This window comes from Chlorocebus sabaeus, chromosome 23 (assembly GCF_047675955.1).
Source record: "Chlorocebus sabaeus isolate Y175 chromosome 23, mChlSab1.0.hap1, whole genome shotgun sequence".
Lineage (NCBI taxonomy): Eukaryota > Metazoa > Chordata > Mammalia > Primates > Cercopithecidae > Chlorocebus > Chlorocebus sabaeus.
This window is the reverse complement of record NC_132926.1, coordinates 17,028,584-17,042,327: the sequence shown is the minus strand read 5'-3', so window position 1 is coordinate 17,042,327 and position 13,744 is coordinate 17,028,584.

The window sequence follows — 13,744 nt, the reverse complement described above, 5'->3', positions numbered from 1 at the left end:
GAATTAGTTAAGGGTGGTGATAGAAAAGTGTATATATATATATACACACACACACACATATATATGTATATATTTTGTTCACAAAATCTATTAGAATAGAAATTAGAATAAAAGACCTGGGATTATGCCCCTGAGTAGATACTTGAGTTAAAATGTGTGTTTCTGCAACTTGAAAGCTATTTTTTAGTGTATGTTTTTTACATTTTTTTAAACTATCCCTTTTATTTAGGGATCTGATTATGAAGCAATGTGATTAATTTAAAATACTATTTAAAATATATTTACTAAATATGTCAATTTTAAGACAGTTTATTTTGTAATTAAGTACACTATAATGTTTAAAATATCTAATGAGGCATATGTATAGATATATTTTATATTTTTATGAAAGCCTGCATCATTTAAACATAGCTCAATGTAGATATATTAACAGTATGAAACCATGAAAGTCCAGTTCATTACTTGTTGTTTAGTAACCGTTTTCACAAACACCAGAACTCTATTAAGTCATTGGTGAGCTTTATCTTAAAAGCCAAAAGAATATATATTTTTAAACTTCAGTGTAAAATATATCAGTAGATATATTTAATAAGTTCAGTTTATTTAATTAATTTATTTATTTATTCAAGACAGAGTCTCACTCTGTCACCTAGGCTGGAGTGCAGTGGTGGCATGATCTCTGCTCACTGCAACCTCCACCTCCCAGGTTCAAGAGATTCTCGTGTCTGAGCCTCCTAAGTAGCTGGTATTACAGATGCATGCCACCATGCCCACCTAATTTTTGTATTTTTAGTAGAGATGGGGTTTTCCTATGTTGCCCAGGCTGGCCTCAAACTCCTGGCCTTGTTGATTCGCCTGCCTTGGCCTCCCAAAGTGCTGGGATTTACAGGTGTGAGCCACGGAGCCCAGCCAGTTCAATTTATTTTTATCTGTGAATTTTTTTGACATATATACAGAAGAATTTACTCATGATAAATCCAATTAATTTTTGCAGTATGAACACACCATGCAACAATCAACGAGACTGAGAACTAGAGCATGACCAAAATGTCAGAGGCCACACTTAAACATTGTCTCAGTCCCTGTCCTATTTACCTAAAAAGAAACCACTATGCTAGCTTCTGACATTGCTTTCCATAGATTAGTTCTATCTATTTATAAACTTTGCTGTGTTGGCTTTCTTCACTCAATATTATGTTTGAGAGTGTTGTCTATGTTGCATAAAGAAAATAGTTTTTTCATTCTCATACTGTAGAATACTTTGTGTGAACATATAGCAATTTATCTCCCCATTTTACTGCTGATAGATACAGGTATTTTTGAGGTTTTACTATTAGAAATAGCACAGCTCTGAATATTCTTGCATATACCTTTTAAGTACTTATTTACAGATTTCTATTTAGTATTCTCCTCAACTGAAATCGATGAGCCATAGGATATTTCTAGGTTCAGCTTTCTTTTTTCCCTTTAACTATTGTGTAGATAAAGCTCTCTCTAACCATGATTTTCCTCTACTCTTACACCACATGCATCAACACAGAAGATTTCCATGACTAAAATTCTGGGTGTTTTTTCCCACACTCTGAGCAGTGAACACCAGCCGAGTGTCCCCTAATTCAATTCTGACATCATCTACCTGGAGAGTGTCAGATCCCACAGCCTGGGAGCTCGGTCCCCAATATTGTCCCCCACAACCCCAAGCAACAGTCACAATTCTGGGCCTCCTAAATTTCTGATTGACCGGCTTCAAGCTGGATTTCCCATGACTTTGGGTTCAGTTACTTTGCTAGAGTGGCAAATTCAACCTATTTGTGTATTTGAATTTAAAGTGGGTCTCCTGTAGGCAGTATATAGTTGTATTTTTGTCCTTAGTTTGACAATCTTTGACTTAATTATTTATTGAATGCATGTTTAATGGTATTATTGATATCACTGGATTGATATTTTCCATCTTAGCTTTTGTTTTCTATGTGTCTTTTTAGGATTATTTTTGGAGACAAAGTCTCTGTCCTGTGGGTGGAAGCTGGGTAGATGAAATAAACCCCAAACCTTTAGCTGTATTCATGAGAAGTTTAGCCTCTTCAACCTAGAGTTAGAAGATATAAGAAATGTTGGTATCTTACTGCTCCAAGTGAGATATAGTTAACCCTGACTGGGAAGTAAAGGGGAAGAATGCTCTGTTTTGTGGGCTGCATCTTCCCATAATGAAGCTTGTATCAAACTGAGTTGGGAGTGGAAATGCAGAGATCATGCTGTGGCTAAAATACCACAGATTCTTGATTTTTTTTTTAAACCATGTTTTAGTAGATTTTCATTAATACATGTTTTACAATTTGCCCTGTGCCCTTAAAACCATGCCAGATATATTAAATTGTTGGGTTTGGGGTTTTGTTTGCATTTTTTTTTATAGTTTTCATCAGCTTTCTTGTTTCGCTGAGAATTAAGTCTGCATAGCCCCTCATACTGTTTTCCCCGAAGTGGAGCCACTCCTATTTTTTAAGGCCACTTTTTATTGATATAGAATTCTATGTTATTTAATTTTTTTCAGTACTTTAAATATGCTTAACAGTTTTGAGCGTAGACTCCTGGTTCATTGTTGTATCTTCTCTCTATTGTCTTGAGCCCTCCATTTCTGCCTGCTTTAGTTGTACTCCTAAGCATCCAATAATATTTTTAAAAATATATTCAGCTTTTTTAGTTGTTCTCAGTGGAGTTTTGGTCTCTTCCGAACTGCTTCATTATGTGCAGGACTTTTTAAATTAATGTACTTAAAGCTGGAGGCTGGTGAAGTGATGAAAATTTTTTAAAAATATGAATATCAAAAAATTAACAGTAAAGCTAAAGGTATTTTTAAAATGACTAAATAATGGCTGATTTAGGTATTGTCTAAATGAATATTAAGTAAAGTTTCAGGAAATTGAGAAATGTAACTTTCTGTTTTACAAATAGCCCTTTTCTGTTCCCCCCGCCCCCCAATACCAGACTGAATAACTTTTGATGGTCTCTATGGCACGAACAGTTCATGGAGTGAACACTTAAATGAAGAAGGAAATGTCTCTGACTCCTGATATGGTATAAACACCTGTCTAAATCATCCTGACAGACTTCAGGTCCTCTTCTCTTTATACTCAAGTGTTAAAATAATGATTAAGTTCATTATCATATATAAATAACAAATCTTCCTGACAAAGCAAAAATACGGGAACTAAATAAGAGCTTAAAATTTTAAGATACCATGAAAAACAGCCATCACAGTTTTATACTCTAAGTGTCAACAACTCACATCCGGCAATTGTTTTAGAACTTAAAATATATAAAATAAATTATTTATATGCCTGGTTTTTTATACAGTCCTTGAATCTACTCAAAATATTTAGTTATATTTAGTGATTTAGTGTTCAGTGCTATTTAGAAGAAATGAAAACAGTGAAAAGAACTTAGTTACAATAAAAAGACCCAGTCAACATAAATTTAACTTAAAACATAGTTTGATTTTGTATACTAGGAGGTCGGCTAGCATGTAAGTTTCTGTATTATAATTAAGGATAATAAAGATTTCCCGATCCTAAATTTTAACTTCTCTGATCATCTCTAACTTAACTTGTAGTTAAAAAGATCAAAAAATAAAGAAGTTGATGTCTCTATTTACTTGCTAATCAATTGTTTATTTGTTTCACAAATTCCTTATTTTTCCAAAATGCTGATCTAATTTTCAGTCTTGATTACATGGAGAACCAAATTAGAGGGTTTGTTTTTTTCTTCAATTCTTACGTTACATTGGTTCAGGGATGAAAAAAAATATACAGAAAACCTGCCCATCTTTGGGTGAGATTTCTTTGCCGGGTTTAAGTATTTGTCAAAACAAAATCTGCTTAACATGTGTCAAACTTGTCTATTATTCTTACTGTAAAATGTGGAATGAAAAGGGCTTAATGGATGCAAGTAAAATAATCATAGCTAATATTTACTCAGTGCTTATTATTTTCGCTGTATTAACATGTTTTGTGTACCTTGTCTTCTTTAGCTCTCACCCCAACCCTATGCAGTGTTTTATTGTTATCTCTATATTACAGACTGGATAAAAAATTAACCTAGAGAGTTTAGAGAAATTGCTTAAAGTCATACGGTTTTTAAATAGGTAAATCCAAACTCTTATTCACATAATGTGACTTCAAAGCTAGTATACATAAACAGCCAATAATTCTACCATCATTTTTTCTTTAATTTTTAAAAGTTGTTTAGTTTTTTCACTTCATTTTTGAAAGAACAGATTCATGTGCTATTTAAAATATGTGATTTACGCATATTATCAACATTTTTTAAAGTTTGTAGTTTCTCTTGTTTGGTTTTTAAGTGCTTAGTAGAATCAGAAATTGTATAGTAACTGAATCCATGTAAAACAATTTAGCAAATTGGAAATCCAATTGATATTTTCAAACTGTTCTGTAAATTAAACTAATAAAATGGATTAGATACTAACCTATTGGTCTGGTTGAGATAGTGAGATTATCTAGATCACAAACCATCTGCACAATTGGTCTATTTATTTTGTTTGCTCTAGAAAAATGAATCACATTGACCATGGAGGAAGTGAATCAGTTCTATCATGGCATCTAATCTACCGTGCAGCCTCAGAAACTGACCCTTGTCTATACATTGTAGAAAGTTCGAAATGATAGTGAGGAAAAATGTATTTGGATTCCAAATAAACTACCTGTCTTTGTAGTTACCTGCATAAATCACTGCTTCTTGAGCGACTTTCTCTCCTACTCTTTCAGCTAGGTATCCAAAGTTATTGCATAAACTATGAATTATTTTAAATCACAGTAAGAATACTTAATCACAAACACTTGCTTATCTTCATGAAATCTGGGGTGAAAGCAGTAATAATGTCAATCACTTACATATGCATTTAGATAAGACAGTATACAAAGTCAATGCTGAAAAGCAGGATTTCTTTTTTGTTTTTTGCCTGTTCCAAATTCTTAAACTGTTATTCATTGAAGCTTTCAATGCACCTCATACAATGAATATTTCTTAGTCTCTGAACCCAATAACATTTACCTATATGGTACCCACATTTTTGCAAACATTTGCTGTAAACTCTTTGTTAATATCTTGGCTAGGTGCGGTGGCTCGCGCCCGTAATCCCAGCCTTTGGGAGACCAAGGCTGGTAGATCACCTGAGGTCAGGAGTTGGAGACCAATTTGGTCAACATGGTGAATAACTGTCTCTACTAAACCTACAAAAACTAGCCAGGTGTGGTGGCGGCCACCTGTAATCCCAGCGACTGGGGAGGCTGAGGCAGAAGAATCCCTTGAACCCAGGAGACAGAGGTTGCAGTGAGCGAGATTGTGCGCCACTATACTCCAACCTGGGTGACAGAGCGAGACTCCATCTCAAAAAAACAAAACAAAACAAAACAAAACAAAAAATATTGTTTGACAACTGTTCACCAGTTACCATATTTAATGCATTTAAATATAATGGGGCACTTCTTAAGCAGGTGCTATGCACCAAATCTTATTTAAGATATTTTACATGTAGTATCTTTAACCCTCACTACAAATCTGTGTTAAAACTATTATACTTCTTACAAATAAGAAAATTGTTCCTCAGAAGTGTTAACTTACTTACCCATGGCCACATGGCTACCCCAAGTAGTATGAGAGGATTTATATTATAGTGTTTAATTTTTCAAATGGGCGTTCTTTCCATGACACTGAAAGCCTGAACCTGAAAGAAATGACTCCGATGCCACATATGACTTAAACCATTCACTCATGGGCAGTGTTTATAAGAAGCACAATAAGAGTCCTAGGGAACCTGTCAATATATTTGGGAAAAATATCCCAGTCAAGCTACATGGCTGGTTTGAAACCTTGGTCCTCCTCCATGCCAAGCTGTGAATAACATTTATCCCTGGACTGAAATAATTTTTAAAAATTCTCTGCATCCAGCCAGCCAACTGACATTATTAGTAGTTAGGGACTCGGGGATCTCCACAGCCAGAATTCAAACTACTGGCACATTGCTGTTTAATAGCAATCGGGGTCCACTCTTACTCACTAAAAGCAATATATGGTAATTAGAAATAGCACCCCAGAACAGGAGTATATAGAATCCCAGATACAAATATTAACACCTAACCCAAAATTAACAAGCATTTGAAGGAGTAAATTGATGAATTAAAACATAAACAGTCAAACGGAAAAATGGAAGAATGTCCAAAGCCTCAAAGTTAACAGAGCCAATGCAAATTTTTTAAAAAATTTATTTTATATTCTCAAACATTCGGAGTGGATATTATATCCTTAGGGATATGGGAATGACTATTTTAAAAGTAAGATAATACATATATTTTTAAAATTTTATTTATTATTTACTTTTTAAGAGATGATGTCTCACTGTGTTGACCAGGCTGGTCTCGAACTCCTGGATTCAAGCAATCTTCCTACCCAGGCCTCCCAAAGCACTGTGATTACAGGCATGACCTACTGCACATAGCCTGCAAATCAATATCTTGAAGAAATAAAAATATTATCAAATAGGAAAACATTTAATTAGGCCCATGGATAGAATAGACAAATTTTTAAAAACCTGAAAATGAGAAGAAACTTACTAAAAATAAAGAAGAACAAAGTTTAATGATATAAGAATTTGAAGTGCCTACATGAAGAAAGGAAAGAAAAATCATTATTTATCTAACATGATTTCTAAGAAGAGAAATTAAAAATATGGAAAAAGAAATAATCAGAGGCAGCATAAAAACATTACAAGCTAATGAAGTCATAACTATTCACGGGAGGGGACTGCAAATTCTCATGGAAAGTAGATGAAATACTACATCATATATGTTGTGCAGAAATGTCATTAAATCAAGAATGATGAGAAAATCTTAAGATTTCTAAAAGGAATTTACAAAATAATGAACTACAAAGAATAAGAGTGTCCCAGCAGAATCATGACAACCACTGAATGTTAGATGACAATGGAATTCTGTACTGAACTGTAGCAACATTCAGGAGAGAATGAAAAGCACAAATAGTTTCAGTGATACAAGAACTGAGAATCCTTACCTCCCACAGACACATTCTAAAACGTTTTATGAAAATATGGGTTAGCAAGACAGATTTAAACATTCAAAAGACAATTATAGAACAAGAAAAATAAAAAAGCAGAGAAACCAGTGATATGATTAAACATAAAAGTCATTCAGTAGTCAAATATAATAATCTGCAAGACATTTCAAGGAAATAAAATGGTGGGGAGGGAAATTCTGGAGTTTTGTTAGAAGTCTGTCTAACTTAAATGTAAATCTGAAAATCATGGAGAATTCTCCTATTTAATCTTTGTGGCTACATACAAATGCAGAAAAACTATAATCATATGAATGGGAATGATGCCCAGCAGCTTCAGAAGAGTAATAATCTCTAAATACAGATGGGAATAATATCAAAAAATGGAAGGAACTAGTATGTATACTGGATTTTTTCTCCTGTAATCTCAAACAAACAAAAAATATTGTGACTAAAAATGTAGCTGGATGGCGGCTACCTAATTGGTTGCTATAATATTCATTGTGATTTCTGGATGTCTGAAATATTTCATAATGACATAATAACTAAAAAAATGCACCAACCAAACTTTTACTTAGAAAACAAAGTCAAAATTCTAAATTACAATATATATAAAAATACTTTCCAAATGGGCTAAAGAGTTTAATTTAAGGCCATAATATGAAGACAATAGAAAGGACTTTGGATCTTGATGTTATGTACTATAGTTGGTTGGTTCATTAGAGTGCTTGCTTGTAAGCATGTTGTGGAACTATTCTTGGTAAATATGTAAGGATATGTGCTATGTACAGTCAAGCATGTGTAGTACTATATAATATTCATGGTGGCTAGCAGTAATGCACGATTTACATAAAAGTGTATTAGGATGTTTAATACTTTGTTTTGAATACCTCCTGTGATCTTCTGGTAAGAGCAAGCCTGCCTAAGAAAAAGAGTACACCTGAAATCCTAAAGAAAAGGATTGATAAATTTATATAGAAATTAAACACTTTGTAGAAATGAAACATATTGACAAAGATAAAATTTAAAGACAGATTCGGGTAAAATATCTATTTCCCCTCTATTAAATAGATAAGCATTAATATCAATAATATAAGAGAGCTACTAAGATTAATAAGAAACTGACAGTTATATAAAAGAAGACAAAATATATGAATAGTCTATGTGCAAAAGATTAAAATATATTTTAATTGACAAAATAATTTAAGAAATGCCAACTAAAGTAGGTTTAATTTGCTTATTACATTCACAGGAATAACCAAAAATAATAGATGATATCAAGTTTTGTTAAGGTTGTAGTAAACCACAGTATCTTATTTATCAATAAAAGTGTAAACTTACAAAGCATTTACAGTAACTATCAAAATTTAGAATTTGCTTATCTAATCATCCACTGACTATTGTACTGCTAGGTACATAGTCCAAAGAGTTACACATACATATGCACAAAAAATATATGTGCTTGAATGTTTAATGTAGCAGCATTTTGAATAGCATGAAATACTTGAATATCTCCTACGTTTCATTCAATGTGGAATATAAAACAGTGGTGCCTTTATAGTATGAGTTACAATATAGCAAATAAAAAGAATGAAATTACACCTGTATGGACACATCTGAACTTTCATGTCACATTAATAAATGATGAAGAAATGTTTCAAAATGGTACACACATTATCATTTCTGGCTAAATCATATAAAACTAAACCATATATACATATATGGGATGTAAATTCTTATACAGAGATCTTGAACAGCTAGTTATTTTCAGCTATTCCTCTTGATAAGGGAATTGCATCTGGGTTAAGGAAAGTTGTATGGTATGTGTTTTTCACTTAATGTACTTTTCAGTATTATTTGGATGTTTATCATGAAAATGCGTTCACATATTTTGTTATGTTTATTATTTATTAGATCAAATGTTTTAGCACCAGCTGGAGACTCTTTATTTTTCCTGTGAGGCACTTCTCTAAACTATAACACTTGAAATTATTTGAGCAAATCTCTGTTTAATATCTGGAGTCCCCTTGGCCCTTCCCTCCTGGAAGCTTGAAAAGCTCCAGGCATCATCTCTGTGTTGAAGGCAAGAAGAAAGTAGGAAGGGACAGTGCTGGGTGTATCTGTCTCTTATTATCAAGGAAGCAGAAATTCCCAGAATCCCAAGGAACTTCTACTTAGATCTCATGGTATATAACTGTGTTGCATAAGTAAACCCAGCTGTAAAGAAGTCTGTAAAAGTGAGTACTTAGTTTTCCAGACTTTATGCTTCTAAAGATCAGAAGAAAAAGTTTGCCAAGGGCTATTGGGTTGGCATCTATCACATCAGGTTTTACAATTTTTACCTGATAATGTAAATTTCACATAAATTCTGTCGATTGCATTTAACTGATAGCAGAAAGTATCTGCCCTCCAGACATGCCAGATAATATAATCTCCAATTCACTGTCTCTAAGTAAATATTCATAATTAAACATAACTGTGACTAGGAGAACCAATGTTTAGGAAGGCTTTACTGAAAAATGTGACCTGCCCATTCCAAATCTTCAAGTTCTATTCTGTAAATAAGCCATCCAGCTTAGCACCATGTACTCTCCTACTCCCTTTTTTTGTGTGTGTGCGCTAAAGTATCTTTGAATTGCTTTTCGCAAATTGGTCTTGGCAGTGACACCATCATTCATTCATGAAGAATATAATAAGAAACCACCCTGTGAAACTAATTACTACGTTTCCTTATAAATTATCTCTGTAGTGTTGCATAACACACAACTTCATCAATTAAACAATTACTATGTTTTGAAATCTTTTTTTTCTAAATTTAAGAATAAACACTAAAATATTTACTGCCATGATTTTTATAGTCATGATTTTTAATGCCTGCTTTAGTGTTGTATTGACGTGCTGGAATTTATTTAACTTATTCTCTTCTAATAGTACAGCTGTTTCTGATGTTGTGTCTATTATAAACAGAGTTTCAATGAACATCTTAGTCACTAAATCTTTTTGACCCTCAATGACTATTCCCAGAAATGGATCAATGGATAAGGATGGGTGAAGTCTTTTAATTTGCAATAAAGTGGTATTTTAAGGAACATCAATGACATGAGCTGCTGAGGGGGAGGCTGGGGAATATTTTATTTGAAAGAACTATAATAATCAAGGAAATAGCAGTAAGCCTACTATGCGATTTGGCACAGCAAACATTGATTTGGTGGGAGTGAGGATAATACTGAGGAGCTGAGGTTAGAAATGCATGTGTAAAATAAACTGAGGAACAAAAAAGATGTCTTAGAGAGATGATAATACAAAATCTTCCACCATAGTTTGAGTGAGTTGAACTGGATTTGCAGATGGTATAACACCTCTGATGCCATTTGTAGAAAGATGATAATGTGAAAATAGATTTGGAGGAGACTTAACCTGTGGTGCAAGCAATGAAATTAAGTGGGAAGTGATTGAGTGCAAAAAGTTGTGCTAGAGGGCAACTGGAATAATAGAGGCATGAAATAATTATCACTGGGATCATATTACATTGCATATTAATACTGTGTGTGTTTTCCTTTTTAATTTTTTTATTCAGTAAGAAATATGAAGAAAGTTTATATGAATGCAAGCAGTGCTTATGCATTTGGATTTGTATTCTTCGTGTAGTCTTATTTTCTTGACCCCATCCTTCATAATTCCTAGTGTATGAGTCTGCATATTTTTTCTGTAAATACAGTCATGCATTGCTTAATGACAGGGATACATTCTGAGAAATGCATTATTAGGCAATTTTATCATTGTGGGAACATCAGGTGAGTGTATTTACATATAGCTAGGTGGTATAGCCTACTACACACCTAGGCTATGTGATATAGGTATAGCTTATTTTTCCTAGGCTACAAACCTGTACAGCATGTTACTGTATTGAATACTGTAGGCAATTGTAACATGATGGTAAGTGTTTGTGTATCTAAACATATCTAAACATAGAAAAGATACAGTAAAAATATGGTATTATAATCTTATGGGACTGCCATCCTATATGCAGTTTGTTGTTGATCAAAACATTGTTATGGGATGCACAGCTGTACAAGCACTACTATCTATTCCTACATGTACACACAACTATGTATACATACTTAAGTTTACACTTCTATATAGTGCGTTCATATTTATATGTTTATATTTTCACTATCAATTCAGGAGTATGCCTTTTTACACATTCCTACCATGGAGTGTTATATAGCTCCTTATAATTTATGTCAAGTAGGTAGTTGTAAAAAATTATATCACTTTAGTTTTATCTGACTACTGGTAAATTATAGCATTTTAATACGTTAGTTGCTTTTCCTCTTCTGTGAAAGGTTTATTCATGATCTTTATATCTCAAATGAGTTCTTTTGTGCAACTTGTCAATGAAAATTTCTTCAGGTATTATAGTCACAACCTTTGTCATCTGATTTTCAATTGTTTTAATGTTTTTACTTACGTATGAATTTTTGTCAGTTTGTTTGTCAGTACCTTTTAAGCTGTATATTTTCAAATTTGGCTCTGTTTATTTTGTAATTTCTGGAATTCCAGTCTCATACTCTGTCTCACTTTGTGTACCATGTACCTATCACCCTTATTATGATTATTTTTTGCAAGAGTTTAATATTGTATATTATTTAAAGTTTTATTTTAATCCATCCATAATATTTAATTTTGTAAATGTAAGAAATAAGAAATTTGAACACCCCTCACCCCAAGGACAGCTAGCTTTGTCAATACAATTTACTGAGAGTATTTTCTTGTTGAATAACCACCAAAGCTCATATATATACACATATATATGTGTGTGTGTGTGTGTGTGTGTGTGTATCTCTCTCTTATATATGGGGTCTAACTTTGGATTCTCCACTCAGTTCCACTGATCCATATGTATTATTCTATACTAACACCATATTAAATTTATCCCGGACACTTTACAGCATATTCTGTTGCCTGGGAAGGTAATTTTTTCCCTCATTTTTCTTTTTGTGCTTTATTTGGCTATTTACAGGTATTTGCTCTTCCATTTGAGCTTCAAAATTATTTTATTCAGTTGTTCACAAAATACGCTTTTGATATTCTTTTTCTTTTCTTTTCTTTTCTTTTTCTTTTCTTTTTTTTTTTTTTTTTTTTTTTTGAGACAGAGTCTCACTACATCACCCAGGCTGGAGTGCAGTGGCGCACTCTCTGCTCACTGCAACCTCTGTCTCCCAGGTTGAAGTCATTCTCCCACCTCAACCTCCCGAGTAGCTGAAATTACAGGTGTGTACCATGTCACTCAGCTAATTTTTGTATTTTTAGTAGATACCGGGTTTCACCATACTGGCCAGGCTGATCTGGGACCCGTGGTCTCAAGTGATCCACCCACCTTGGCCTCCTAAAATGCTGGGATTATAGGCATGAGCCAGCACACCCAACCCACTTCTTGTATTCTAATAGAAATTGCATTGAATTTATATGCTAATCTGGGGAAAATTACTATTTCATGATAAATTCCTACACAGTTTTCCTTAGTATATTCCTTTAAATAGGCTTTTAAATTTTATAGTTTTTCTTGTTATTATAAATGAAATTATTCTCTCTTTGATTTATAGCACTTATTATAAGACTAGAGAAATGCTCTCATTGCTTTTATATTTTACTTTTATTCAGCCATCTTACACATTTTTTAAATTAAACCTAGTCGTTTTTACTGAAGTCATTGGGTCACCAGAAAAAATTAAAGAATTCAATATGTGTTCTAATTATTAATTTTCCTGTCATTGCATTTAAAAATGTAGATACAATATTAAAATTATATTAGCAGATATTACTCTCTAGTTTCTGATTTACTGTAAAATAGGTTTAATATCTCAACAATATTAGTACAATATGTGCTTAGAGTTTATAACAATTGGGTTTTTTTTCTTTAAATGTAAAGCCATTTACTTCTATTTCTACTTTAGTTAGAATTTCCACAAAGAATGGCTGGTTGGTTAATTTTTCCTGATGCTTTTCCAGCGTTTAATATGATACAACATTTTTTCAATGTGTCTATTATAAGATTTTTTAAGCTGGACATGGTGGCTCATGCCTATCATACCAGCAATTTAGTAGGCCAAGATGGGAGGACTGCTTGAGCCCGGGAGTTCAAGAACAGCCTGGGCAACACAGTGAGACCTTGTTTCCATAAAAAAATTTACATAATTGGCCAAGTGTGGTGGCACGCACCTGTAGTCCCAGCTACTCAGGAGGCTGAGGCAGGAGGATCATTTAAGCTCTGGAGTTTGAGGCTACAGTGAACTATTACTGTGCTGCTGCACTCCAGCCTGGGCAAGATAAAGAGACCTTATCTCCAGAGAAAAAATAAAATAGGCTGGGAGCGGTGTCTCACGTGTGTAATCCCAGAACTTTGGGAGGCCGAGATGGGCAAATCACGAGGTCAGGAGTTCAAGGCCATTCTGGCCAACATAGTGAAACCTCATCTCTACTAAAAATACAAAAATTAGCCAAGTGTGGTAGTGCACATCTTTAATCCCTGCTACTCAGGAGGCTGAGGCAGGCAAATCGCTTGAACTCAGAAGGAGGAGGTTGCAGTGAGCTGAGATTGTGCCACTGCACTCCAGCCTGGGTGACAGAGTGAGACTCTGTTTCAAAAAAATAAATAAATAAA